This window comes from Solanum pennellii, chromosome 3, assembly GCF_001406875.1.
Source record: "Solanum pennellii chromosome 3, SPENNV200".
Taxonomy (NCBI): Eukaryota; Viridiplantae; Streptophyta; class Magnoliopsida; order Solanales; family Solanaceae; genus Solanum; species Solanum pennellii.
Genome location: NC_028639.1, coordinates 61,000,261 through 61,027,197, shown reverse-complemented (window position 1 = coordinate 61,027,197; position 26,937 = coordinate 61,000,261). Strand labels below are relative to the sequence as shown.

At 35.7% G+C, this 26,937-nt stretch overlaps 1 long non-coding RNA gene across 4 annotated transcripts; it reads right to left on the bottom strand.

Annotated features, from left to right (window-relative positions):
* LOC107013941 lies at window positions 1-26,937 on the bottom strand. Of its 4 annotated transcripts, XR_003577215.1 has the most exons (5): window positions 26,782-26,937; window positions 24,993-25,675; window positions 24,089-24,186; window positions 9,189-9,249; window positions 1-195 (listed from the first exon to the last, which is right to left on the bottom strand). It is a non-coding gene; the product is annotated as an uncharacterized LOC107013941 (long non-coding RNA). The 4 variants fall into 4 exon arrangements; XR_003577214.1 differs by lacking the exon at window positions 24,089-24,186 and having other exon boundaries at window positions 26,782-26,936; XR_003577216.1 differs by lacking the exon at window positions 1-195 and having other exon boundaries at window positions 9,164-9,249; window positions 26,782-26,936.

Sequence of the window (26,937 nt, the reverse complement as noted above, 5' to 3'; positions counted from 1 at the left end):
ACACGGCCTTATTACAAAGCTTCGAAATGAAAGTACGAAAGAAACGCTAGGGACAACATCCACTAGCTTGGTCTAAAACTAAGGCTAGACTGAAACTGTAGCAACCTCAAAATTAAGAGGACCTACCAAATGGTCTGGAGAAACGCTGATGTCCAAACCGTTGCAAGAGTCGTCAATCTGTCCCTTAACCTGCATCTATAAAATCGTAAATAGTAGGGGTTAGTACACCACTTGTACTAAGTATGGGTGTATGCACACATACACAAAAGGCTATACATGATCAAAGAAAGATCTTCCTAAAAAACATGCTATTTATGGAAAGCCTAATGACTAGACTTTCCTAAATTGTTAGATGTGAATTGTGGTATGAATATGATGTATTTTAATCCATTCAAAGAACACAACTCATTTTGTGTATGATTACAAAACATTAGTATCATCCACATAATTTTAGAACAACTCGAGCGAAGATTTGGAAATTTGATAGTCCAAACCCGAGAGCCCTATTTTTGACACTTAGATTATTTTTCAGTCTGTTTCTCCTTCTTGTTATGTAGTTCAATGATCTCCTTTAATCTTATGTTTCACTTACAAGTGCAATGGTTCATTGTAGTCCCATACCTACAATGAATCGAGTAAGCAATTCACAAGACGAAGGAGATGATTTGGCTACTCTACTTTAGATTCTTCATTCTTATATCCTTTGGGTATGATTATATATATATGCCAATATTTATTTGATATGCGCATTCTTTAGTTGATTTATAATTCATGCTCCATTATTGGCTACCTTACATACAAGATAAATATTTCATTCTTAAATTAGGTATGATTGTATTTATAAGCCAATCTTTATTTTGCTATGCCCATTAATTGGTTATTAACCCTGTTTATATACCTTAAGGCATCTATTCATACTCCAATATTGGCGCAAGCCTTAGTTTATTTTTCATTCTTTTTTTTCTTCTTATTGTTGTGTACTTCAATAATTCTTTTGACCCTATGTTTTACTTACAAGTGCAATGATTCATTGTAGTCCCATATCCACAATGAATAAAGTAAGTAATCCAAGTACTAAGGAATGATTTCCCTACCTTATAGTGAGTCATTCTTTACACTATATATTCATTACCTTTATAAGCAATTCTCTATTGATCATGCCATTGATTTCATTACTTTCATGTCTTATATATTATATATTTCATATACACGAGACTTTGGAATCGTTGATGTAACATTAAGACATCTCAAGTTAGGGCCCAACAAATAGGACCTCTACCCAAGGGCCTTCTTTAGCAAACACAGAGTCTGCTTGATTCGTTCATTCGTACTTCACATTTATCATTTCATTCATTCCTAAACTGATGTAAACACCAGCTATACCTAGTATGAATTTTAAGATTCTCATCGGGATCGTGAAGTGCAATGACAAAGAATGACCTAATGTCATTACATGAATCTAATTTCACCTCCTGATTGTCTTGCACAAACACCTTCGCTATCATTCATTTCATTATCTTTCATACATTGAGGAACTCCAAACTTAACCGACATAGATCATGTGAGCATTATGAAATCCAGTGTCTACCCCACACCCAAAAGAGGTGGAATCACCGGCCAAAGTGACCCAAAACATGCTAGCGTACATTGGAATTGAACCCCGCCAGATCCCTATATTGGCAGTATAAATTCGAAGACTAGGAGATATAAGGAGACCCATACCCGGCATGCCGGACAGTCTTACCTAATGAGAGTTACGTGAACCTCTGCCGTTCCCGAAAGAAGGCATCACCGCTCATAGCTAGCCTATCGGTGCTCAGTATAAAGTTCCATTTCATTCAACTCATACATCATGGAAGCTTGCTTCTAGTATGAGGACATCATAGCTTAATAGATGATTTCTCATCTCATTATTAGTATTAAGTATACATCAGTCTCAATACTTTCATTAGAGTGTACATAGAGACCGGTCTCTTCATTATCTTACACTCTTATAGGTGAGTACGTTTTGGTAACATTTACTTAGGCTTATTTGAGATTTCTCTCATCTTTCACATTAGCCTCTTATCATGTTGTCACCATTTTTATTAGCATCATAGATTAACATAATTACTCACCTCATTACGTGAATGTTCATTTCTTCTTTATCTTCTAGTGTTGACTCAAGCATTATGGAGGTTTGCTTCTAAATTGAGATTTACTTACTCTATTGATGAATTGTCATCCTTACTTAACATTGTTGAAATGTGAATTGTCCTTACATAACATCCTTACTTTACATTGATGAAATGTGAATGGTCCTTACATATCATCCTTACTTTACATTGATGAAATCTGAATTGTCCTTACATATTATCCTTACTTTACATTGATGAAATGTGAATTGTCCTTACATATCATGCTTAGGTTATAATGTGACTAGTCTCACACATTCTAACACCTTCATTCGTGAGTATTCTTTTAACATAGTAGCTTAAGTGTAAATAAGACTTGTCTCACTTCTTTTAACACCCCATTCTGGTCACTTACTTAATTTAGACCCCTTTAATTATGTTATAACTCACATTACTTACTTACTTTAGTGTAGTAGCTTCATATCACCGTTTAGGGACGATGAGCACTTCATTCAATGAGTTTCATATGCTCATAGGTTATTCTTTTAGAGCATGTTGGGAGTTGTCCCAATGAGTGGCATGCCCTTGATTATGGGTTCATCGAATTAGTTTAGAAGTGTTTGTATTATCATTTGATATTCTAACCACACAAGATTGGCATATGATTAGTATTGGCATCAACCTTTGAATATTAAACTACATAACCATTTTTGTTGGCATGTGCCAATTTTACGTATGTTCATATTTAAATTTAATATGTATGAACCATTAGCCAATCTTTTAATTATTAAACATAATATTATATCCATTTACATACATCACTTTTAGAAAATGTATTGTTAGCCATTTTATTGGCATACGATTAGTATTGGCATAAACAATTGGGCATAGATTTCATAACCATATTTGTTGACATAACCCAATTTTCATGTGCAAAATGATTAAGTTTTTATACATTATACATTAGCCAATTTTTTAATTATTTAACACAATATTATAGCCATTTACATACATCACTTTTAGACAATGTATTGTTAGCCATTTTATTGGCATACGATTAGTATCGGCATAAACAATTGGGCATAGATTTCATAACCATATTTGTTGGCATAAGCCAATTTTTATGTGCAACATGCTTAAGTTATTATACATTATACATTAGCCAATTCATTCAAGATATGATTTCATAGTGACCTTGCTAAGCCAATTTTAGTTCGTGACTTTAGAGTAACGTTTTTAAGTCGTAATGGACAGCATCATATTAACATTTGATGAATTTAACATCTTCATAACTTCATATTAACATCAAGTATGCACAACAGACCGTAACATCTTCATACATAACATTTTCAGACATATCTTTAACATAGTATCATTCTTTTAATTCACATAATAACACTTAGCATCAAACGGGTCCGATTAATAGGTTCATTCAATCATTATTAATCAAAAACCATGCACATTAAGATCAGCCAGCACCACATACCAACAACATAATTTCTAACCTATTCAACATTGAAATCATAACAAGGATACTAGGGAAAGGAGTTCGACAAGAACGACGGGAAACAACCCTAGTTTTCAAGATCTTTGAATCATTCAAAATAAAGCTCTATTGGAGAAAAAGTCCAGGAGAGAAACCCATACCTTAAGTAGAACTTAATCTACGAAGACCATCTTGAACGAAAACTTGGAGAAACCTTGAAATCGCCTAAGAGAATCAATGGAATTTTCTGTTTTTCTTTCCCTCGCTTGCTTACTGTTTTGCGTCCCTTTTTTCTTTCTATGAATTTGAACATGATTTTTAGGTTAACTGATATTGAATTATAAAACTTAGGTTTAATAAGTTAATTTAATAAACTAATTAACCAATTACCAAAAAGTCCCTCTTAAGTTGATTAAACATAGGAGAACATAACACTTAGTCAAATCTGGAAATTGGTGTTGACTATGGTTTTGGTCAAAATTTTGACTTTATATTAATTAATTAAATCCTTAATTTAAGTACATAGGGTAAGCACTAAAGTACCCCTAAGACATTAGAACCAAAATTAACCCTTTTGGACCATCCTAGCTTAAGTACTAGGATGTTTCTTGAGTTGTACTAGGTTAGTGTAAGAATTTCGTTTTGATAATTTAAAATAACTAATTAGGTGACCTAAGGTAATTAATAAAGTATCTTTAAGTCGTTAGGACCATAACCAATCCTTTGAACCATCCTAAGTTAGGTACTAGGTTGTCTTTTTCTTGTTTTAACCGAAATCAGGAAATTGCTTTGTGATTTCGGTTTTGCCCATTTAAATTAGTTAATTAAGTTGCTAAATTAATTAATTAAGTATACTAGGGTAATTACTAAGGTACCCTTAACTAGTTAGGATCTTAAATAACTCGTTGGACCATCCTAAGTTAGGTACTATGTTGTCTCTTTAACTAGTACTAGGTTAGTGTCAACCCAATTTTGGTCCTAGGTTGTTGGGTGCACTAGTGGGTCCATTTCAGTTAGTCCTAGGTTAGTTAGATATTTTGGGGCAGTAGGTTAGAGTCTAAAATTGGTTAGGAAGTTAGGCTCCACATGGAGTGGTACCTTATGCACGTTTTTGTCCCTTTAACTACCCTAACCGAATTCGGTTAGGGTGGTCCCATCTTTTTGTGCTTCTTTACATGTCTTGCACATGTGCTTGCACATGGGTTGGTTGTACTTTCCTAACTAACTATTATTTATGGTTCCTCTGGGAATGTTTACTTATTGTCTCAAGGATCCTCACTATGTCCTTGTGCACTGTTTAATCTACATGATCATTTTAAATGATCATGTGCTATGATACTAGTCTTGACACTTGGATGCCTAGTACATTGTGTGCAAATACTAGAAAATATATGTTTTTAGCTTAGGGTCTTCATTGTAGGTACATTTCTTAAACAAGCTCATTAATGTTAGAAAATTGGCTAACACCCTTAAAGCCAATATTTTTTAATATGCCCAATATTTTGCTTATTTGGGTATTATATAGAAATTGGCTAATACCCCTGAGCCATTTTTCTATACTATGCCCAATATTTCTCAATATTGGGCATTGGGATGCGTATGTACCACCAATACGCATTCCTCTTCACTAGACATGTAATTTTTTGGAATGTTACACATACAACAATAGATAAATCATTGAGTTATCAGACATATTCTTGTGATACACACAACTATCAAATTCACTCCTCAAAAATCCATGTGTAGTCATGAATACATCAATCCTCTTCTACCACTGTCTAGGGGATTGCTTCAAACCATACAAAGACTTCTTCAGTTGGCATACATGGTCTTCTTTTCCTTCAGCTTGGAAACCTTCAGCCTGATCCTTAATCTCTTCTTCTGCAGCTACGAACGCATGTGCAATCATATTTTCTTGCTCTATAAGAAGTTTTGATTTCCGTATCTGCCTTTTGTCCCTTCCCTTCGCAATTGTGTATGGTTCATTGGCAGCAACTTATTTAAGATCTGCATCTTTGTCTCATCAATTTGAGTCTCTTGATCTCGTTCCTTGGTAAGATTCGCCGACAGCTCCATCTGCTCGTTGTTCTCATTTCTAGATAACTGCAGAGAAACTTTACGAGGATTAAGTATAGAGGATTCATCAAAGGTAACATCTCTACAAAAAACAAATTTTAGTAATGACAAACACCATAGTTCGTACCCTTTAACTCCATCTTTATATGCTACGAATATGACCTTTTTAGACCTTGGTTCTAGCTTTCCTTTATTAACATGATCATAACCTGGACACCCAAATATTTGCAAGTGAATAGTTAGAGGGTTCACCTGACCATACCTCATTCGAAGTCTTAAAGTTAATCGTTGATGCTAGAGATGGATTGACAATATGAGAAGCAATATGAACTGCTTCAACCCAAAGTACTTTGGACATCTAAGAGCATACAACGAGCCTTCTCAAGAAGATTTCTGTTCATTCTCTCGGTAACGCCATTTTACTGTGCTGTGTGCCTAACCGTATTATGTCTTGCAATCCTATGAACCTTGCAGAAATCATTGAACTCTTCACTGCAAAACTCAAGCCATTGTCTGTGCGAAAATACTTGATTTTCCTCTCCATTTGATTTTCAACCAAAATATTCCACTCTTTAAATGCTTCAAAAGCATCACCTTTTGTCTTAAGGAAATGCACCCAAACCTTTCATGAATAAATCATCAATGAATGTGAGAAGATACCTCTTTCCTCCCTTCGATTGAAGCTTAGAAGGACCCATAAATCTGACTGTATGTAGTCTAGCACCCCTCCCGTCTTGTGTTTGCCAGTGCTGAAGCTGACCTTTTTTTACTTCCGTAAGACGCAGTACTCACAAAATTCAAGTGTGTTGTCTTCTCACCATTCAAAAGGTTGCGGTTGCTCAACATCTCCAATCCTCACGCGCTCATATAGCCTAGTCTCATGTTCCATAAGTTTTTCTTGTCATCATTAGATAATTGCACTGTAGATGTATTTACAGAGCCAATAATGGTGCTTCCCACAAGTGTGTAGAGGCCATCCTCCAGCTTGGCCTTCAACATGACTAAAGACCCTTAGTCACTTTCAATGTTCCTCTTTCACTTATGTACTTATAGACTTGTTATGTAAAGTACCCAGGGAGATCAAATTCTTCTTCAGATCAGGAACATGACGGACTTCTGTAATAGTCCTCACTATTCCATCATGGCAGCGAACAAGAACTGAACCAATGCGAACTATTTTACAAGTTGCATTATTGCCGATTAGTACGGTTCCTTCACTTGTTTCGTAGCTACTGAACCAATCTCTTCAGAATGTCATATGCAGAGTAAAACCAGAGTCTAAGACCCATTTGTTGTCATAGACTCCACTATTGCATGATGTTGTTAGTACATAATCATCATCATTATCATGTACTTGCTCAACAATGGATGCACTCGCCTTCTCTTTGGACTTCGACGTAGGGCAATCTCGTTCAAAGTGCCCCTTTTTATGACAGCCTCTGCATTCTTTATGTTCACACGAGACTTTGATTTGTACTTCGATTTGCTCCTTACCTATTGGCTAGTATGTTCTCTTACAAAGAATCCACTAGCTTCATCACTTTTGTCTCCTTCAAAATGCATCCGGACATCACAAGAGTTTAGTGCTTTCTGCACTTGCTCAACTTTAATAGGCTGTTTGCTATACATCATTGAATTCTCAATATCACGATATTATGAAGTAAATGAAAATAGCAAAGAACACGCAAGTGTCTCCTCATCCTTTTTCGTTCAAGCAGTTTGTAAGTCCATTACAAGTTTATTGAATGCATCTAGATGGTCTTGCAACAAAGTACCTGAATCCATCTTAAATGTATGAAGACGCCGTTGTAACAACATCCTTGTTGTCACTGACTGGCCCTGGTAAAGCCCTTCCAGCTTTTCCCATAACTCTTTGGTCGTCTCTTCGGTACTTGTACTAACTTCAAAAAGTACGTTAGGTGCAAGGGACAGTTGGATTGCACTCAATCCATCTCCTTCAATCTTCTCCTTGTCAGAATTCAATATCTAATCGGGGTACCTTCCGTCAATAGCATGGTTTGAACCTTCCCTCCGCAATAACGCCATCATCTGTATCTTCCAGATATTGAAGTTGTTACATCCAATAAATCTATCAATTTCAAACTTCATGGAAGTCATCTTTATTTGTTTTTTTTCTACTACAATGTATTTGGAACTAAATAAAACCAAAGTAATTCTTTTCTGATGTGGAAGTTCAGAATGTGCTGCAACCACAAAGCATACTCAGACAGAACCTTGGCTCTGATACCAATTGTTTGTGGAAACGTGAAATTAAAGAACAAGGAAAAACAACAATATTTAACATGGTTCGAATAAGAATGATCCTACGTCCACCAAAGAACAACTACTCCAATATTTATTTCAGTCTATAAAAAATACAAGTGAAATACTACAAGAGAGAGAACACAAATGCCTTAGAAGGTGAGAAGGCAAGTCAGAGAATGATTTAAAATGAATTAAGAGCTACCTATTTATAGGAATGAATTCATCCTATTGATGTCATCCATGACATCACTATATGTCAAAAATGTTAAAGTTAAGAATATGAAACCATTTTTGTGGTTTGCCTAAATTTCACCTAACAAGATAATATCTTCAATTGTATTTTGTACTAATTATCTTCCTACCAAATATTCATGTTAATTCATCTTCCATTTAGTTTTATTCGACAAGAACCAAACCAAATCTTTCAAGATATTTAAAGGTAAAGAATATAGGGGCAAAGTGTAAAACTTAAAAGTTTGGGGCTATTGAGAAAATATTTTTTAATTCAATTAATATTCTTTATTTATTAGTCACTTCTACTCAATATTTAAAATTTTAAGGAATCTCACCTAATTACCTAACTTCTTTGTCCCTTTTAATAGACCATCCCAATTGAAGGAGTGAAAATGTTCAGGCCTTTGGACCTGGCTATCTTTCTGTGAATGCACTGTGTGTGTTAGTTTTGAATTTGGCAACATTCTCCGTATTTTTGTATTGCTAAGACAAAAAACAGAAGCAAGTGTCAAGTTGAATTTATGTGCTTTATCATGAGTGGTAATAATTAGACCTTATGCCAAAAATAAAAGCATCTGCTTAAATAAAATCTGCGTCAGTAATTAGCCTTATCAAATGTTGTTGGTTGGTTATTCATGAATATTATCATTATTAGAACCCCTCCCCAAAAATAAAAGCTTTTTATGTCTCTATCATCACAGGCCAGGTTAGCCGCATCTTGACTAATCAACCGTGTTGCCGGTTATACATCCACAACATTGGTGTTCCGTAATTCTACCCACCAAAGCTGTAACAGGTGAGCTACACTAATACAACGGTTGGGATACTTAACAAGATCTTTCTACATTGTTACTCCTACAACTCGAAACCAAAGCTCTTTCTATTCACCAACAGATAAAAAGTATAATAACATGCCCAAAATTGATTTTTTTCATGTAAATGCATATGAAATTAAAAATCAGAAATAATGAGAAAAATAAATAATTACATGATGTTAAATCCATGAATCAAACCTCTTATGCTTTTAATTCGTCCGAGCTTCTTTTCTACTTTCTTTACGAGACTTTTTCCTCTCTGTATCACAAAAAAAACATTTGAAATAAGTACAAACTTCACAGGGAAAGGCTAAAACTACTATTTAACACAAGAAAACAGCCTTACCCACTATCCAAATCTGGAGTAGGTGTAACACCCCGTAGCCAAAACATACCAAAAACCAGCTTTAAAGAAACAAAAATCTATAGGTGCAAGAAAGGAGAAAAGCTCAAGAACCCTAGTTTAAGAACGAAGAAAGTTGGCAGAAATCTAAGTGTTTCTCTGTGAATTTTATCACCAGGTATGTAGGACTTCACTAGTGGGTTCCTTTCACCCATGGGGTCCCTAGTTTTCCGTCAGATTCTTGATTCCTATATCATGATTAGACTTAGGGTTTCTAGAACTTCATGAACTTATTAGTTTTATGTTCCAAATAAGATTATCATGTTATTATTCAGTTTATTGTATGAATTTCAGAACCCTAGCTTTGCATTTCTTTAGTTCTTGAATTACACATGCTAGGTATGATATTTCAGACACTTCATATGTATATGCCTTAGTTATAAATGCATAATTACGAGATTAATTGTGGCATTCTCAGTTTGCATGTTAAGTTTTGAGCTATCATGTATTTACAGAAAATTCAGACATAATTAGTTAACTATATAAATCTATAGGAGTAGCATAATACCGAGTTGGACTAGGGTTTAGCGTACCCAGTAGTCCCAAAACTACTAGCCAAGTAGGTTGTAAGTCCCCTCTGTGGGCAATCAGTTTAGGGATCACGCCAGAATGCCTTTATACCTTTGGCAGGGTATATTGGGTCCTCTCGATGGGGCATATACATCGGACTCCACATTTAGCTCATGTGGTCTTATTATTAGTTATTAGTATCTCCCACAGTTTAGTCAGACTCCTCGCATTGACCATTTATAAGTATATTTAGTATTCAGTTTCAGCATGTTATAAATTTGTCATTGCATCCAGGTAGCTCAAAAATCAGTTTATCATGTCAGATTATTATACTTGTTAGTATGCTTGTTCAGTTATGTTCTACAACTTCATCAGCACCAGTAAGTGGCCCGATTCAGCAGGGTAACTCATCTGGTATAGGTGGCGGTCAGTGCCACAACAAGTTGTATGCTCTTCAGGCTTGCGAGGATTAGGAAGGTTATCCTGATGTAGTCATTGGTTCGTTATGTGTCTTTGACCTTGATGTTTATGCATTGTTAGATCCAGGGGATACTCTTTCTTTTGTAACTCCTTAAATAGCAGTCCAATTCAGTGTCAGTCCAGAAACTCTCTCAAAACCTTTCTCAGTCTCTACTCCAGTCGGTGACCCAATTATAGCTAGACGGTATACAGAAATTGCCCTGTCACAGTCTCTGAGAAATTCACCTCAACAGATCTAGTAGAGTTAGAAATAGTAGACTTCGATTTCATTCTAGGCATGGATTGGTTAAAATCATGTCATGCCTCAGTCTATTGTAGAACTAGGATTGTTCATTTTCAGTTTCTAGACGAACCAATCTTAGAATGGAAGGGTAGTAGCTTAGCGCCTACAGGTCGATTTATTTCTTACCTTAAGGCAGGAAAGATGATATCTAAGGGTTATCTTTATCATCTAGTTCGGGTTAAGGATTCTAGACTTGAAACCCTAACTCTTGAGTCAGTTCCAGTAGTTTGTGAATTTCCAAAAGTATTTCCAAAAAATCTTCCCGAAGTTCCTATCGAAAGTGAAATCGACTTTGGAATTGATCTCCTTCCAGATACCCAGCCTATTTCTATTCCTCCTTACAGAATGGATCTAACAGATCTTAAGGAATTAAAAGAGCAATTGGATAAGGGCTTCACTAGACCTAGTATTTCACCATGGGGTGCACCAGTGTTGTTCATAAAGAAGAAAGATGGTTCTCTCAGAATGTGCATTGACTATAGACAGTTGAACAAGGTCACAGTCAAGAATAAGTATCTCGTCCCCAGGATTGATGACTTGTTTGACCAACTTCAGGGTACTAGTCACTTTTCAAAGATAGACCTCCGATCGGGTTATCATCAGCTCAGAGTCAGAGATAGTGACATTCCAAAAACATCCTTCAAAAATCGATATGTTCATTATGAATTTTTAGTTATGTCGTTTGGACTAAATAATTCTCCGGCAGCTTTCATGGATTTGATGAACAGAGTGTTCAAACAGTACTTGGACTTATTGGTTATCGTCTTTATTGATGATATCCTCATTTACTCTAGGAGTGAGAAAGAACATGCAAATCATTTGAGAGTTGTTCTGCAGACTCTCAAGGATCTCCAGTTATTCGCTAAGTTTAGCAAATGTTAGTTCTGGTTGAAATCCGTTGCTTTCCTTGGTCACATTGTATCTAGCGAAGGGATCCAAGTGGATTCGTAGAAGATAGAAGCAGTGAAACCATGGCCCAGACCTACCTCTGCTACAGATATCAGAAGTTTCTTAGGTCTAGCGGGTTATTACAGAAGGTCTGTGGAAAGATTTTTATCCATAGCCTCACTATTGACTAGGTTGACTCAGAAGATGGTCAAGTTCCAATGGTCAGATATTGTGAGAAAAGCTTTGCAAAATTGAAAACTAGATTAACTACAACTCATTTCTTGACTCTTCTAGAGGTTTCAGATGGTTATCTGATCTATTGAAATGCATCCAGAGTTCGCATTAGTTGTGTGTTGATGCAACGAGATAAGGTTATAGCTTATGCTTCTAGACAGTTTAAGGTGCATAGAAGAATTTCCGACTTATGACCTCGAGCTTGCAGCAGTGGTGTTTGCACTCAAGATATGGAGACACTACTTGTATGGTGTTCATGTAGATGTGTTCACTGACCATAAGAGCCTTCAGTATGTGTTCACCCACTAAGAGTTGAATCTTCGCAAGACGGGATGGCTAAAGTTCCTTAAAGATTATGATATGAGTGTGCATTATCATCTGGGTAAGGCTAATGTAGTAGCAGATGCTCTTAGTAGATTATCTATGGGTAGTGTAGCCCATGTTGAGGAAGAAAGGAAGGAGCTAGTGAAGGATGTTCACAGTCTTTCTCGCTTGGGATTTTGCCTTATGAGACAATGGTGTAACAGTTCAGAATGAGGCAGAATTGTCTTTGGTACTGGAGGATAAGGAAAAGCAAGACAGTGATCCAATCTTGCTTGAACTTAAGGGTGCAGTCCATAATCAGAGAGTGGAGGTTTTCTCCCAAGGGGGAGATGGTGTAGTTCGCTACCAGGGTAGATTGTCTGTTCCTAATGTGGGCGAGTTGATACAACATATTCTTGCAGAAGCCCATAAGTCTCGGTATTCTATTCATCCAGGTGCCACTAAAATGTACCGTGATCTGCGGGAAGTCTATTGCTGGAATGGCATGAAGAGGGATATAGCAGACTTTGTGAGTAAGTGCCCTAACTGCCAGAAACCAGGGGGTTTGACCCAAGAGATCGATATTCCTACTTGGAAGTGGTATGTGATCAATATGGACTTCATCACAGGATTACCGCGTACTCGTAGACAGCATGACTCCATTTGGGTGATAGTTGATAGGATGACTAAGTCTTCTCGCTTCTTGGCAGTCAAGACTACAAATTCGACAGAAGACTATGCAACGCTTTACATTAATGGGATTGTGAGGTTACATGGGGTTCCTTTATCTATCATCTCAGATAGAAGTCCTCAGTTTACCTCTCCTTTATGGAAGTCATTTCATAAAGGTCTTGGTACTCAAGTTAACCTTAGTACAACATTTCATCCATAGACGGATGGGCAGGAAGCGCGTACCATTCAGACCTTAGAGGATATGTTGAGAGCTTGTGTAAACGATTTCAAAGGTAGTTTGGATGATCACCTTCGTCTTATTGTGTTTGTCTATAATAATAGCTACCATTCCAGCATTCAGATGGCCCCTTATGAGGCTTTATATGGGCGTAGATGTAGATCTCCTGTTGGTTGGTTTGAATTAGGTAAAGCAGCTTTTATAGGGCCAGATTCAGTCCTTTATGCTATGGATAAAGTGCAACTCATTAGAGATAGACATAAGACAACCCAAAGTCGTCAGAAATCTTATGCAGATGTAAGGAGAAGGGAACTAAAGTTCCAAGTTGATGATTGGGTTTTTTTGAAGGTCTCACCTATGAAAAGGGTAATGAGATTTGGAAAGAAAGGGAAGCTCAGTCTTAGATATGTAGGCCTGTACAAGATCTTTAAAAGGGTTGGCAATGTGGCATATGAGTTAGAGTTGCCATCAGAATTAGCAACAGTGTATCCGGTCTTCCACATCTCACTCCTGAAGAAGTGTGTGGGTCACCCAGCCTCTATAGTGCTAGTAGAGAGTGTGGCGGTGAAAGATAGTCTTTCTTATGAGGATGTACCAGTTATGATTCTTGACCGTCAGGTCAAAAGGTTGAGAAACAATGAAGTCCCTTCAGTTAAGGTTTTGTGAAGGAGTCAGTCCGTAGAAGGAGCTACTTGGGAAGCAAAAGCAGCCATGAAAGCCAAGTATCCTCACCTCTTTCCTTCCGATTTCGTCCCAACTTGAGCTAATAGTTCCTCTTTAGTTTTCCAGTCATTCATGCGTGAATTCAGTCTTAGAATCATTTTCCCTCAATTTGTACTTGCATTTTCAGCGTATTTGCATTTTATTGGAACTCTATTCAGTCAGGAACTCAGTTCTCAGTGTTTAGTAGTAGGGTTTGCTGCTCTCTCCCTTTATTTTAGCTAGTTCAGTCTGCATTCGAGGACAAACGTTCCCAACAGGGAGATAATGTAACACCCCGTATACAAAATAGACTAAAAACTAGCTTTACAGAAGAAAAAAAATCTGCAGGTGTAGCCAACGGTGGCATCGACGGACCGTAGCCTGACCCACAGTCCGTCCTGCACAACCATCCATGGGATCAGAAACTCCCAAAAATTTCAGCCCAGAAAAATTGGTTAAGTCTTGGACGACGAACGGACTTACAGTCCGTAGGTCAGACGACGATCCATAGTACGTGACCATCAATCAATACTCCCTTCACTCACTCACTAACAAGAGCTACCGATGACCAGCACGGTCCGTAGGTGGACCTACGGTCCGTAGGTCTGACCGTAAGTGGAAAATTTGCACACAGTTAAGGGGAGATGCAGTTGGGTCAACTTCAAATGGTCATAACTCTTAGTGCAAAATTAATTAGGTGTCCCATAACCTACCCATATATAGCTAATTGAATTATCTTTTCATAGCCGCTGACCTTGCTAAAATCTGATCTCTGAGTAAAAAGTGATGCCCATTTTAGTAAAGGCCTATCGAACAGTTCCAGTCGATGGACCCAACGACGGGGCGTCGGTCAGACGACGGACCTTTAGTCCTGACCGTCGTTTCGTCCGACAACTTATTCTGGGATATTTTGGTCTTTTCCCATTTCATTTAAACCTTAAGATACATCATTTTGACCAAAATCATCAAATTTTAGTCAGTTTAAACCTAGAAACATAATTAAAATATATCTAAGCCAAATTATTAAATCAAAACTTAGAAAATTAGAAGCAAGAAAGGAGAAAAAGCTCAAGAACCCTAGTTCAAGAACGAAGCAAGTTTCCAGCAGTTCCAGCCCAGAAATCTAAGTGTTTCTCCGTGAATTTCATCACCAGGTTTGTGGGATTTCACTAGTGGGTTCCTTTGACCCATTGGGTCCCTAGTTTTCAGTCAGATTCTTGATTTCTATATCATGATTAGACCTCAGGTTTCTAGAAATACAACAGAACTTCATGAACTTATTAGTTTTATGTTCCAAATCAGATTATCATATTATTATTCAATTTATTATATGAATTTAAGAACCCTAGCTTTGTATTTATTTAGTTCTTGAATTACACATGCTAGGTCAGATATTTCAGACACTTCATATATATACTCTCTGACAAGAGCTACGGATGACCAGCACGGTCCGTGCGTGGAAAATTTGCAGACAGTTAAGGGGAAATGCAGTTGGGTCAACTTAAAATGGTCATAACTCTTAGCACAAAATGAATTAGGTGTCCCATGACCTACCCACAGATAGATAATTAAATTATCTTTACATAGCCTCCAACCTTGTTAAAATCAGATCTCTAAGTAAAACGTTATGCTCTTTTTATTAAAGGATTGTTGAACAGGCCCAGTCGACGGGGCGTCGGTTAGCCATCATTTGGCCTGACAGCAACATATTCAGGGGTCTTTTGGTCTTTTCTCACTTCATTTAAACCTTAAGATATGTTGTTTTGACCCTAAATCATCAAATTTTAGTCAGTTTAAGCCTAGAAACATAATTAAAACATATCTAAGTCAGATCATTAAATCAAAACTTAGAAAATTAGAAGCAAGAAAGTAGAAAAAGCTCAAGAACTCTAGTTCAAGAACGAAGCATGTTTTTAGCAGTTCCAGCCCAGAAATCTAAGTGTTTTATGTGAATTTCATCACCAGGTATGTAGGACTTCACTAGTGGGTTCCTTTCACCCATTGGGTCCCTAGTTTTCTGTCAGCTTCTTGATTCGTATATCATGATTAGACTTAGGATTTCTAGAACTTCAACAGAACTTCATGAACTTATTAGTTTTATGTTCCAAATAAGATTATCATGTTATTATTCAGTTTATTGTATGAATTTCAGAACCCTAGCTTTGTATTTCTTTAGTTCTTGAATTACACATGCTAGGTCTGATATTTCAGACACTTCATATATATATGCCTCAATTATAAATGCATAATTACGAGATTAATTGTTGCATTCTCAGTTTGCATGTTATGCTTATAGCTATCCAATATTTACAGAAAATTCAGACATAATCAGTTAAATATATAAAACCATGGGAGTATCATAATACCGAGTTGGACTAGGGTTTGTCGTACCCAATAGTTCTAGAACTACTAGCCAAGTAGGTTGTAAGTCCCCTATGTGGGAAATGAGTTTAGTGATCACGCCAGAATGCCTTTATACCTTTGGTAGGGTATATTGGGTCCTCTCGATGGGGCGTATACATCGGACTCCACATTTAACTCATGTGGTTTTATTATCGGTTATTAGTATCTCCCACAGTTCAGTCAGACTCTTTGAATTGACGATTTATCACTATATTCAGTATTCAGTTTAAGCATGTTATAAATTTGTCATTGCATCCAGTTAGCTCAGAATTCAGTTTATCATGTCAGATTATTATACTTGTTAGTATGCTTGTTCAGTTATGTTTTGTTTTAGTTTTACTCTATCCTACATGCTCAGTACCTTTCAAGTACTGACGCATACGTGCACTACATCTTCTCGTGATGTAGGTTCAGGTTCTTAGTATCCAGATCATGCATAGATCGATTTCCGATCTCCAGTTCAGCAGATTCAGTGGTGAGTCCTCATTCTCCAAGGAAAACAGTCATGAGTGTCATTTCAGTCTTTTGTTATTTAGTTTCAGCTTTTGTTAGATTTAGGTTGGGGCTTGTCCCCGTATTTCTAGTCCAATTTAGAGGCTTATTTCAGACATAGTTAGATTCAGCTTAGTATTGAGTTAATATTCCCTTTGTATTAAACTCATTGTTTTCAAATATCTCAATTATAGAATATGAGTATTCCCCTTCTTCTCATATTTAATTATGATTTAGCTTTCGCATCAGTTTATTATCTTTAGTATGCTCATGATCATGCCAGCAGGGTTAGCTTGGGTCACTTGTGGTTCTAAGTTTCGTGTCCGCGTCTGGGGGTAGCTCGGGGCGTGACAGTAGGGAGTTAGGATTTTTTGTTTGAGCTTTGCAGCAAACGGGAGAGATGAAGAAGCAGCAAAAGTGGCGTTGTCAACCTTGGGAATTATGTGGGATGAACATACAATTTGCCAAAATACTACTCCCTCTGTATTTTAATTGTATATACCCCTGTATTGTCACTACTAATCAAACTAGCTACGGGTCAATTAAACTTTATTTGAACTTATTTCTAACAAAGATATTATTCCTAAATTTATTACTAAGTGTCAATTGTAGCTAAACACAAATTAATCTCGTAAGAAAATCAATTTTGTCAACAATAAGATCAACTGGTGTTGGTACTTATGTTTAACAAACATATCATTTCTAAATTAAAACTTAATATCAACACTAGATGGTCACAAATAGATTTTGCAAGAAAAACATTTTTTCATCAATAGGACCAAGTAGTGTTGGTACTTATTCTTAACGAACGCATTATTCCTATAGATTGAACCTAAGTATCAACACTAGATGGACACAAAATATTTTTATATTAAACGATTATTAGAAAAAGAAATAATATGAATTATATATATTAAATTTTTAGAAAGAATTTGTTTTATGAAATAAGAAAATATATTTGAATAAGAAATACAAATCAACTTGCACAACAACCTATAACATTGATATTATAGCAGAAGGTTAAAGATGTTCTCACAACCACCTATAACATTGAAACTACAAATTAACTTGCACAATAAAAACACTAACACACTCTAAGTAGTAATTAAAACTTAAGAAGAAATGGATTATCTTCATAAGATTAAGATGGAATTGGTTAGTGAGACATGTAAAATAGCATATGATATCTTTTTCATGTAGCAAAGAGGAATCTTCTAGACAATGATTCATATTTGTGAAATATCGAGTTAGAAATGAATACTCCATCCCAATTTATAATTATGTGGCTACAAATGATGACATTTTTTTATAGAAAAAAAAGTATAACTCATAGTTTTTATGGAGGAAGTAATATATTAACATAGAAAAGTAATACAGAGAATAAGCATAACAAGTTAAAACATGATTTCTCAATATTGTAATATGTTTTGATGTCCTTCTATTGTTCTTGATTTAAAAATTACAGAAAGTTATATATAAGCCTCATATATCTATGTAAATTCGAGAGAAAACTAAATACACATCATTTGATTCCTTATTCGAACTCTGGTTATGAAAGAGGAAACCGTGAAGAAGGTATTGATTGTTGAATCCATCCCTTTTTTTGGTCAACTTTTGCTATTCAAATGCTAAAAGCAATTGTTAAAAAGGAATAATAATTGGAGTTGAAATAAAAGATTTGGTGGTTGGCAAATTGGTAAGATTTGCAACCATTTTTTAACTTTGCTACATTTACCTATGTCATAAGTGACATAGGCATGGTTTTATCTTTCTATAAATAGAGCATTCTTTCTCATTTGTAGAACACTTCAAGTTAGAGAGAAAATCCATTTTGTGAGCAAAGTGAGGTATTCCATAGACTATACTAGATAAATAGTATGTGAAGAAAAATAGAGTGTGACCGATATTTTTGTAAGGTGAAAACTAAAAGAGTGTTGTTCCTTTTGAGTGCATAGTAGTCACTTGGACTATTGTATTCCTGACTACACAATGTAAAATTCCTTACTATAGTGATATCAATTGCTCCTCTTGGCCTCTGGTTTTTCCCCTTATTTAGAAGGGTTTCCACGTAAAATTGTTGGTGTCATTATTTTCTCATTTTATTTCCATTACTTTTACCATATATATTTTTGTGTTTGTCCGCATTTTTCCAACAAACTGGTATCAGAGCCAAGGTTTTATCTGAGTATGCTCTGTGGTTGCAAAACAATCTGAACTTCCACATCAGAAAAGATTTACTTTGATTTGTGATAACAACATTTTTTTGGAAAAACAATGGAAGCCAACACAAGTAGAATGTCTACTTTAAATGGTATTAATTATGTCATTTGGAAGGAGAAAATGGAAGATCTTCCTTATGTCAAGAACTTTTACAAACCACTATTTACCACTGGAAAGGCTGATAATAAAACAGATGAAGAGTGGAATCTGTTGCACAGACATGTTTGTGGATTCATTAGGCAATGGGTCAACGATAATGTGTTGAACCATATTTTTGGGGAGACACGTGCTCGAATCGTATGGGAGCATCTTAAAAGTTTATATGCTCGAAAGACTGGCAATAACAAAATGTTCTTAATAAAGCAGATGTTGAGTTTAAAGTATCATGACCGTTCTTCGATTATAGACCATCTGAATAATTTTCAGGGGATCATGAATCAATTATCTTTTATGGGCATCAAATTTGATGAAGAAATTGAAGGCTTGCTTCTACTTGGTTCCCTACGAGACTCTTGGGAAACAATTAAAACTTCATTGTCAAATTCTGCTCCAAATGGTGTGATCTCTATGGATTCCGCCAAGAATAGTGTCTTGAACGAAGAGATGAGAAGAAAAACTCAAGGTTCTTCTTCGTCGGATGTCCTAATACCTGGCCCCGAGGGGAGAAACAAAACTAGTGGTTCTCAGTATAGAGAATAAAATAGGAGCAAATCCAGAGGCAGACTTAAGGATATTGAGTGCTATCATTGTGGCATGAAAGGGCACACTAAGAAGTTCTACAGGAAGTTGAAGAGGGAAAACAAAAACAAAGAGTAAACTAAAGAAGATGGCAATGAAAATTGCCTAGCCACTGTTACCACCGAAGATCTTGTTACTGTCCTTGATGCGGATATGATAAATATTGCTTGTGATGAGTCAAGCTGGGTTGTGGACACTGGTGCCGCATCTCATGTGAGATCAAGGAAGTATTTTTTCTCTTCCTATACTCCTGGTGATTTTGAAATCTTCAGTATGGGCAATGAGATTGTTTCTAGGGTGGTTGGTATTGGTCAATTTGTTTGGAAACCAGTGTTAGAACTAAACTAGTTTTGAACAATGTGAAACATGCTCCTGATGTTCATCTGCACCTAATTTTTGTTGGTGTTTTAGATGATGAAGGATATGTTAGTACCAACGGTGATGGAAAATGGAAGCTCATTAAGGGTTCCATAGTTGTGGCTCGTGGTAACAAACGTCGTGGTCTATACTGGACTATGACATCTTCTTGTGTTGATATAGTGAATGCGGTTGAGAGTGATAACTCCTCAACGTTATGGCACAAGAGGCTTCGCCACATCAGCGAGAAAGGACTTAATGTTCTATCCAAGAAGAATTTTTTGTCAAATTTCAAAAATACTAAATTAGAAAAGTATGAGCACTGCTTGGCTGGTAAACAAAATAGAGTTTCCTTTAAGTACTACCCTCCTTCGAGAAAGACAGAGTGGCTTGAGTTGGTGAACTTTGATTTATGTGGTCCAATGAATATAAAGACATTGGGTGGTGCACTCTACTTTACCACTGTCATTTTTGATTTCTCGAGAAAACATAGGGTCTATGTCTTGAAGACTAAAGACCAATTGTTTGATGTCTTCAAGCAGTTCCAGGATTCAGTTGAAAGAGAAACTGGAAAGAAACTGAAATGTGTTCGTACTGATAATGGTGGTGAATATTGTGGACCATTTGATAAAAACTGCAAGCATCAAGGTATTAGACACCAGAACACTCCTCCCAAGACTCCTCAGTTTAATGTTTTGGCTGAGAGGGATGAACAGGACCTTGATGGAAAGAGTTAGATGTTTTCTTTCTGAAGAAAAGTTGCCGAACTCATTTTGGGGTGAGGCTTTATTGACCGTTGCACATGTTATTAATCTATCTCTTGTTATTGCTTTGCAAAGTGATGTACCAAATAGTGTTTGGTAAGGAAAAAGGATGTTTCGTATGATCATTTGAGAGTATTTGGTTGCAAAGCTTTTGTACATGTGCCAAAAGATGAGAGGTCAAAGTTAGATGCCAAGACAAGACAATGCATCTTCATTGGATATGGCCTAGATGAATTTGGTTACAAGCTATATGATCCAATTGCAAAGAAACTTGTGATAAGCCGTGATATTTTTTTAAAGGAGAATCTAACAATTCAAGATATTGACAAAGCTGAGAAGGTATAATCTTCATGTTTTGATGGTATAGTTCATCATGATGACGTTCCTCACACAAGGTGCACGATGTTATTGGGCTTCATAATCATGGTAACGTCCAGAATCATGTATCAAATCAACATGTTGATGTTTATAATAACAATGATATTGTTGTTGATGATCCTATTGTTCATGAAGTTGTGGATGAATCAAATATTCCGCTTCGAAGGTCCACAACATAGCGGTTTCCTTCCTCCTGTTATTCACCAAATGAGTATATGTTACTCACTGACGGGGGAGAAACTGAATGTTATGAAGAGGCCATGGAAGATGAGCACAAGAATCAATGGATTGAAGCCATGCAAGATGCGATGAAGTCTCTGCATGAGAACCACACTTATGAATTGGTAAAATTGCCCAAGGGCATGAGAGCTTTGAAGAACAAGTGGGTGTTCAAAGTTAAAGTTGAAGAACACAACTTGAAACCTAGGTACAAAGCTAGATTGGTTGTTAAGGGATTTGGTCAAATAAAGGGCATTTACTTTGATGAAATATTTTCTCCTGTTGTGAAAACGTCCTTGATTCGCACAATTCTAGGTTTGGCTACTAGTCTTAATTTAGAGACTGAGCAAATGCATGTGAAGACGGATTTCCTTCACGGTGACCTAGAAGAATATATTTATATGGAACAACTTGAGGGCTTCAAAGTAAATAGTAAAGAAAATTTTGTGTGCAAATTCAGAAAGAGTCTATATGGCCTAAAGCAAGCTCCTAGACAGTGGTACAAGAAGTTTGAATCTGTTATGGAGGAGCAAGGTTATAAGAAGACTTCTTCAGATCATTGTGTATTTGTACAAAAATTGTCTGACAATGATTTTATCATCCTTTTGCTGTATTTGGACGATATGTTGATTGTGGGCAAGAATACTTCCAAGATGGACGAGCTGAAGAAAGAATTGTGTAAGTCTTTTTCTATGAAAGACTTGGGCCATGCCAAGCAAATTTTAGGCATGAGAATTACTCGTCTCAGAGATAAAAGGAAGATTTATTTTTCTCAGAAGAAGTACATTGAACGTGTACTAGAGTGCTTCAATATGAAGAATGCTAAGCCTGTTAGTACACCTCTTGCTGGTCATATGAAGTTGAGCAAGAAGATGTGTCCTAAAGCTAGGGAGGAAAAAGAGAACATGGCCAAAGTTCCATATTCATCTATCTCGGAAGTCTAATGTATGCTATGGTATGCACTAGACCTGATATTGCTCATGCAGTAGGTTTTGTAAGCAGATTTGTCGACATTCCGGGAAAAGAGCATTGGGAAGTTGTGAAGTGGATACTCAAGTATCTTAGAGGAAGCTCAGATGAATGCTTGTATTTTGGAGCATCAAATCCAATCTTGAAAGGCTATACATATTCTGATATGGCACGTGACTTTGATAACAGAAAATCCACTACTGGATATTTGTTTATTTTCAGGGGGGAGCTAAATCATGGCAGTCACAGTTGCAGAAGTGTGTTGCACTATCTACAACTGAAGCTGAGTATATTGCGGCTACTGAACCCGGCAAGGAGATGATATGGCTAAAGCAATTTCTTCAAGAGCTTGGTTTGAATCAGATGGAGTATATTGTCTATTGTGACAGCCAGAGTGCAATAGACTTAAGAACTCCATGTACCATGCAAGAACAAAACACATCGACGTCAGATATCATTGGATTCGTGAGAAAGTGGAGAGTGAATCATTTCACGTCAAAAATATCCACAAGTGAAAATCCTGTAGATATCCTGACGAAGATGATACCGAAAGACAAGTTTGAGTTATGCAAAGAACTTGTGGGTATGAGCTGTCTCTAAAGAAGATGAAGATACCTTCTTCCAACAAATTGGACTCGAGGGGCAGATTTGTTGAATCCATCCCAGTTTTTGGTCAACTTTTGCTATTCAATTGCTACAAGCAATTATTAAAAAGGAATAGTACTTGGAGTTTAAAATAAAAGATTTGGTGGTTGGCAAATTGATAAGATTTGCAACCATTTTTTGACTTTGCTATCTTTACCTATGTCATTAATGAAATCGGCATGGTTTTATCATTCTATAAATAGAGCACTCTTGCTAATTAGTAGAACACACCAAGTTAGAGAGAAAATTCATTTTGTGAGGAAAGTGAGGTATTCCATAGACTATACAAGAAAAATAGTCTGTGAAGAAAAATAGAGTGTGGGCGATATTTTAGTAAGGTGAAAACCAAAAGAGTGTTGTTCCTTTTAGGTGTGTAGTAGTCACTTTGCGTATTGTATTCGTGACTACACATTGTAATATTCCTTACTATAGTGTTATCAGTTGCTCCTCTTGGCCCGTGGTTTTTCTCCTTATTTAGAAGGGTTTCCACGTAAAATTATCGGTGTCATTATTTTCTCATTTTATTTCCATTACTTTTACCATATATATTTTTATTTGTATCCACATTTTCCCAACATCAACAACAACTAATTTTATTATGGACAACTCATGATGTTCATATCAATCGTCTTTGATAATCTATCTTTAAAAGAAGTTTATATAGAACATCCGAAATCATCCTCATATTGTACCCTGTCTAACATATAATAGGAGGCCAAGAAAAAAAAGCAAGAAATTTTAGTTAGAAGTTATTACTCTTAGAAATATAGGCCCTCTGATTACATGTCTATCAAGTCTTAATCAGTCAACAATTTAGCCAATACTCCATAAACAATAAGTTGTATAAAATTTAAATTTCGGAAACCATTGGCTTAATTTACTTTTTGAAAAAGGAGAAAAAAAGTAAAAGTACAAAAATAAAAATTAAATAGAATACCCACGAAGCTCTAATAGATAGCCAACATAAAATTATTAAATAGAACAAATTCACTATAGCATCTGTCATGTATAAAATCTATGAATATATGATGGTGAAGTTGTTGCAGGGGATAATTCACTATAACATTTCTCATGTATGAAGTCTATGAACATGTGATGTTGAAATTGCAGGATGATTGATGAATTGTCACAAATAAGACAGAAAATCAAGGGTGACATTCATGAGTATTTAATCAAATTTATGAGTTGAGATAAACTAACTTTGAAAGAGGACTATTTTCTGTTTCAAACGCTTACAAGCTTCTATGCCACTAACTGACAGTACTTAAACTTGCAAGGGTAATAACATCAACAGCTAGCTGAAGAAACAGAGTAAAGAAAAAAAATGAGAAAAATAAATTAAGATGTATCATTATGAAGTAAAACTCTCAAATGATCAATTCCAAGCTAATATTTGTTAATAAATAATTTGCATCTTAACAATATTTGACAAATAAAGTTAAGAATACTTAATACCACAACTGAAGTTCACATCCAGTACGCATAAATTGACTCATCTAAAGCTAACTCATGAATCACATCTTAGAATAGACTCAGTAAAACAAAGGAGGAGTTCTTCATACACCAACTGATATTTGAACATAAGATAATGAAGCAAATCGAAGCATGAGCTCTTCACCAGATTTCCATGTAAGAGTTAATGAGTTAGTTTTTGTGTGATGCAACAATCAACATGTTTTTCTTAGTTAATAACAATATTTGTGTTTTATACAATTGAGGTCAATTTTACAAAATTGCTCATGCTTGTAATGATCAATTTGCGCAGAGCAGCTGACTTTGATATGGCAGAAACTCAATAATAGATCTCTCACCTTTCCATCTCATTTACTAATCATCTAAACTCATTTAATAAATCTCTTCTCTCATAACCATCTACTTTTCTAACAGTTTGGACTCTCTAGAAAATAAAATCAGTGACGTCAGTCATTAAGTATGACAATGAAGTTTTATCTTTCTGTAACATTTTAGTGACATAGAAAGCCACTTGAACAATAATTTATTTCCACATTATTGGCTGAACATCTAAAATAATAGTGCTTCTTTAAAAGAACTTACATTGACCAATTGAGAATTTTAGTAACAGGTTGACTATTTGAACTCTTACCTTGTAATCCCCTTCTCATTTTCCCTTACCTTTCCCGCATGTTAACAATAAACATGATGTACCTACGAATCAGGATAAAGGTTCAAAATAGCAGACATGTACAGTACCTATTAACTGTGAAAGCGAGTTCATTCCTTGTTAGTTGATAATAATAACAGTTTGTAATGACAATTAAAGTACTCCACAAAAAAACCTGCAATCATAAATATGGTCATCTCAGGTTGATTATTCAGAACATCTTCAAATGATCCTGTCACGACCCAATTAAGGATCATGACCGGCGCTAAGGGGAAGAATTCCAAAGCCAGCCTTACAAGAATTCTACAAAAATCGGCAGAGTTTCCTTTGTTTTATGCATATCCTAAAATTTCAAATCCACAACACAACTAATAACAAATACAAAACCACAACATATAATCCATCAATGATCTAATTGTCACACAATAAAATCAATTCATCTCCAAATATGAAAAAGAGGTTAAAACTAGTCACTTGACTACAATTTGAAGGAATATCCTGACTCAAAATAAGAACTGACAATGGAGAGAATCTAAGAGATTTAAAGAACTAAATAGGCATAGCAAATCAAATGTTCTCTTGTCAGGCGAAGCAATCGTGGCTCACCAGATGCTACCAAATCACACTCTCTGGTTAATGAAATCCTCCTCAATACCACCTGAGTTCTTTGTAAAAACAAATAGTGAGGAGTGAGACACTATCCCGATGAGTAATAACACTTAAACACAACCATTTTAATGAGGGACAAGTCAGAAAACATGATAGTATGATAATCAAATGGTAAAGTAACGCTCTTTCAGAAATCATATTAATATCCATCTTTATTGCCTCATATAATATAAATCAATGTAAATATTTAATATTAAACTCAGAAAAATATTTATATATCAAATCTTATAGCTGTGAGGTTTTCAAGGATGGATCGTGTAATCAGTATGGCTTCTCTTTACGAATCAGCCTATAGAAGTGAAGTCCTCATAAAGGAGTTAAATATTCATATCGGTAGATCCCTACTCGAGGCTTATCGGTAACAGTATACTAGTTCTACCTTTCCCACTAGCAAGAGCTTTATTATTAATCAGTAATTACAAGGTGCACCAGGTCTAATGTACCTTTCGTTAGCTACGGAATTCATTGAGATCTACTCCCATTTATATTCTTCTTGTGATTCAGTAGAAACATTTCAAAATCGAACCATTTAAATCTTAACAAATCATATCTATAAGTTTAGGGTCATGGGTCACCCAGGTGGACCGTCCCGACCCAAGATATTGTTGATAAGAGTTCTTAACTCCAATTTGAAAAAAAAAAGGGGAGGGGGAACAATTATTAAACTGATAACCTCCCAACCCCTCTTATTAAAAGGAAATTTTCTTTTTCAGATAAGCGGAGAAGAAACAACATAAACAAAGCAAATACAAAAAACAACAAAAACACAAATATGAAAGAAGGAGAACTTTTTTCAGTCAGATACATTTAATTTGTGAATCAATATCTGATTCCTAGTGATTCAAAGCAAGACTTTGGAGCAATCGACTTCCGCCTGCAAAACTATAAGGTACACAATTTGTTTATTTCTTTCTGTAAATCTAACAAATGGGATCAGAGCATGGTCTGATTGTTCACTGTTTTAATAATAAATGAAATTCTCGGGTTGAATGAATCGAAAAATTTGAGATATGATAATTTATCGATCTGTTTTTTTTGTTACTCGACCTTCCATGCTGAGTAGGAATATTCAATGATGAATAGGAAAGAGAATATTTACTACCTCAATATTTTTTTCTGCCTTGTGGTTCTGGAATTTTGAAGAAGTTTTGTTTGTTGTTTCTCTGTTTTTAAGAATGTAACGGGAGAGGATGAATGATATTTATAAAGAATTAATTTTTGTAAGTTGAAAAGAAAAAAGATTTTGAGTTGGATAAAG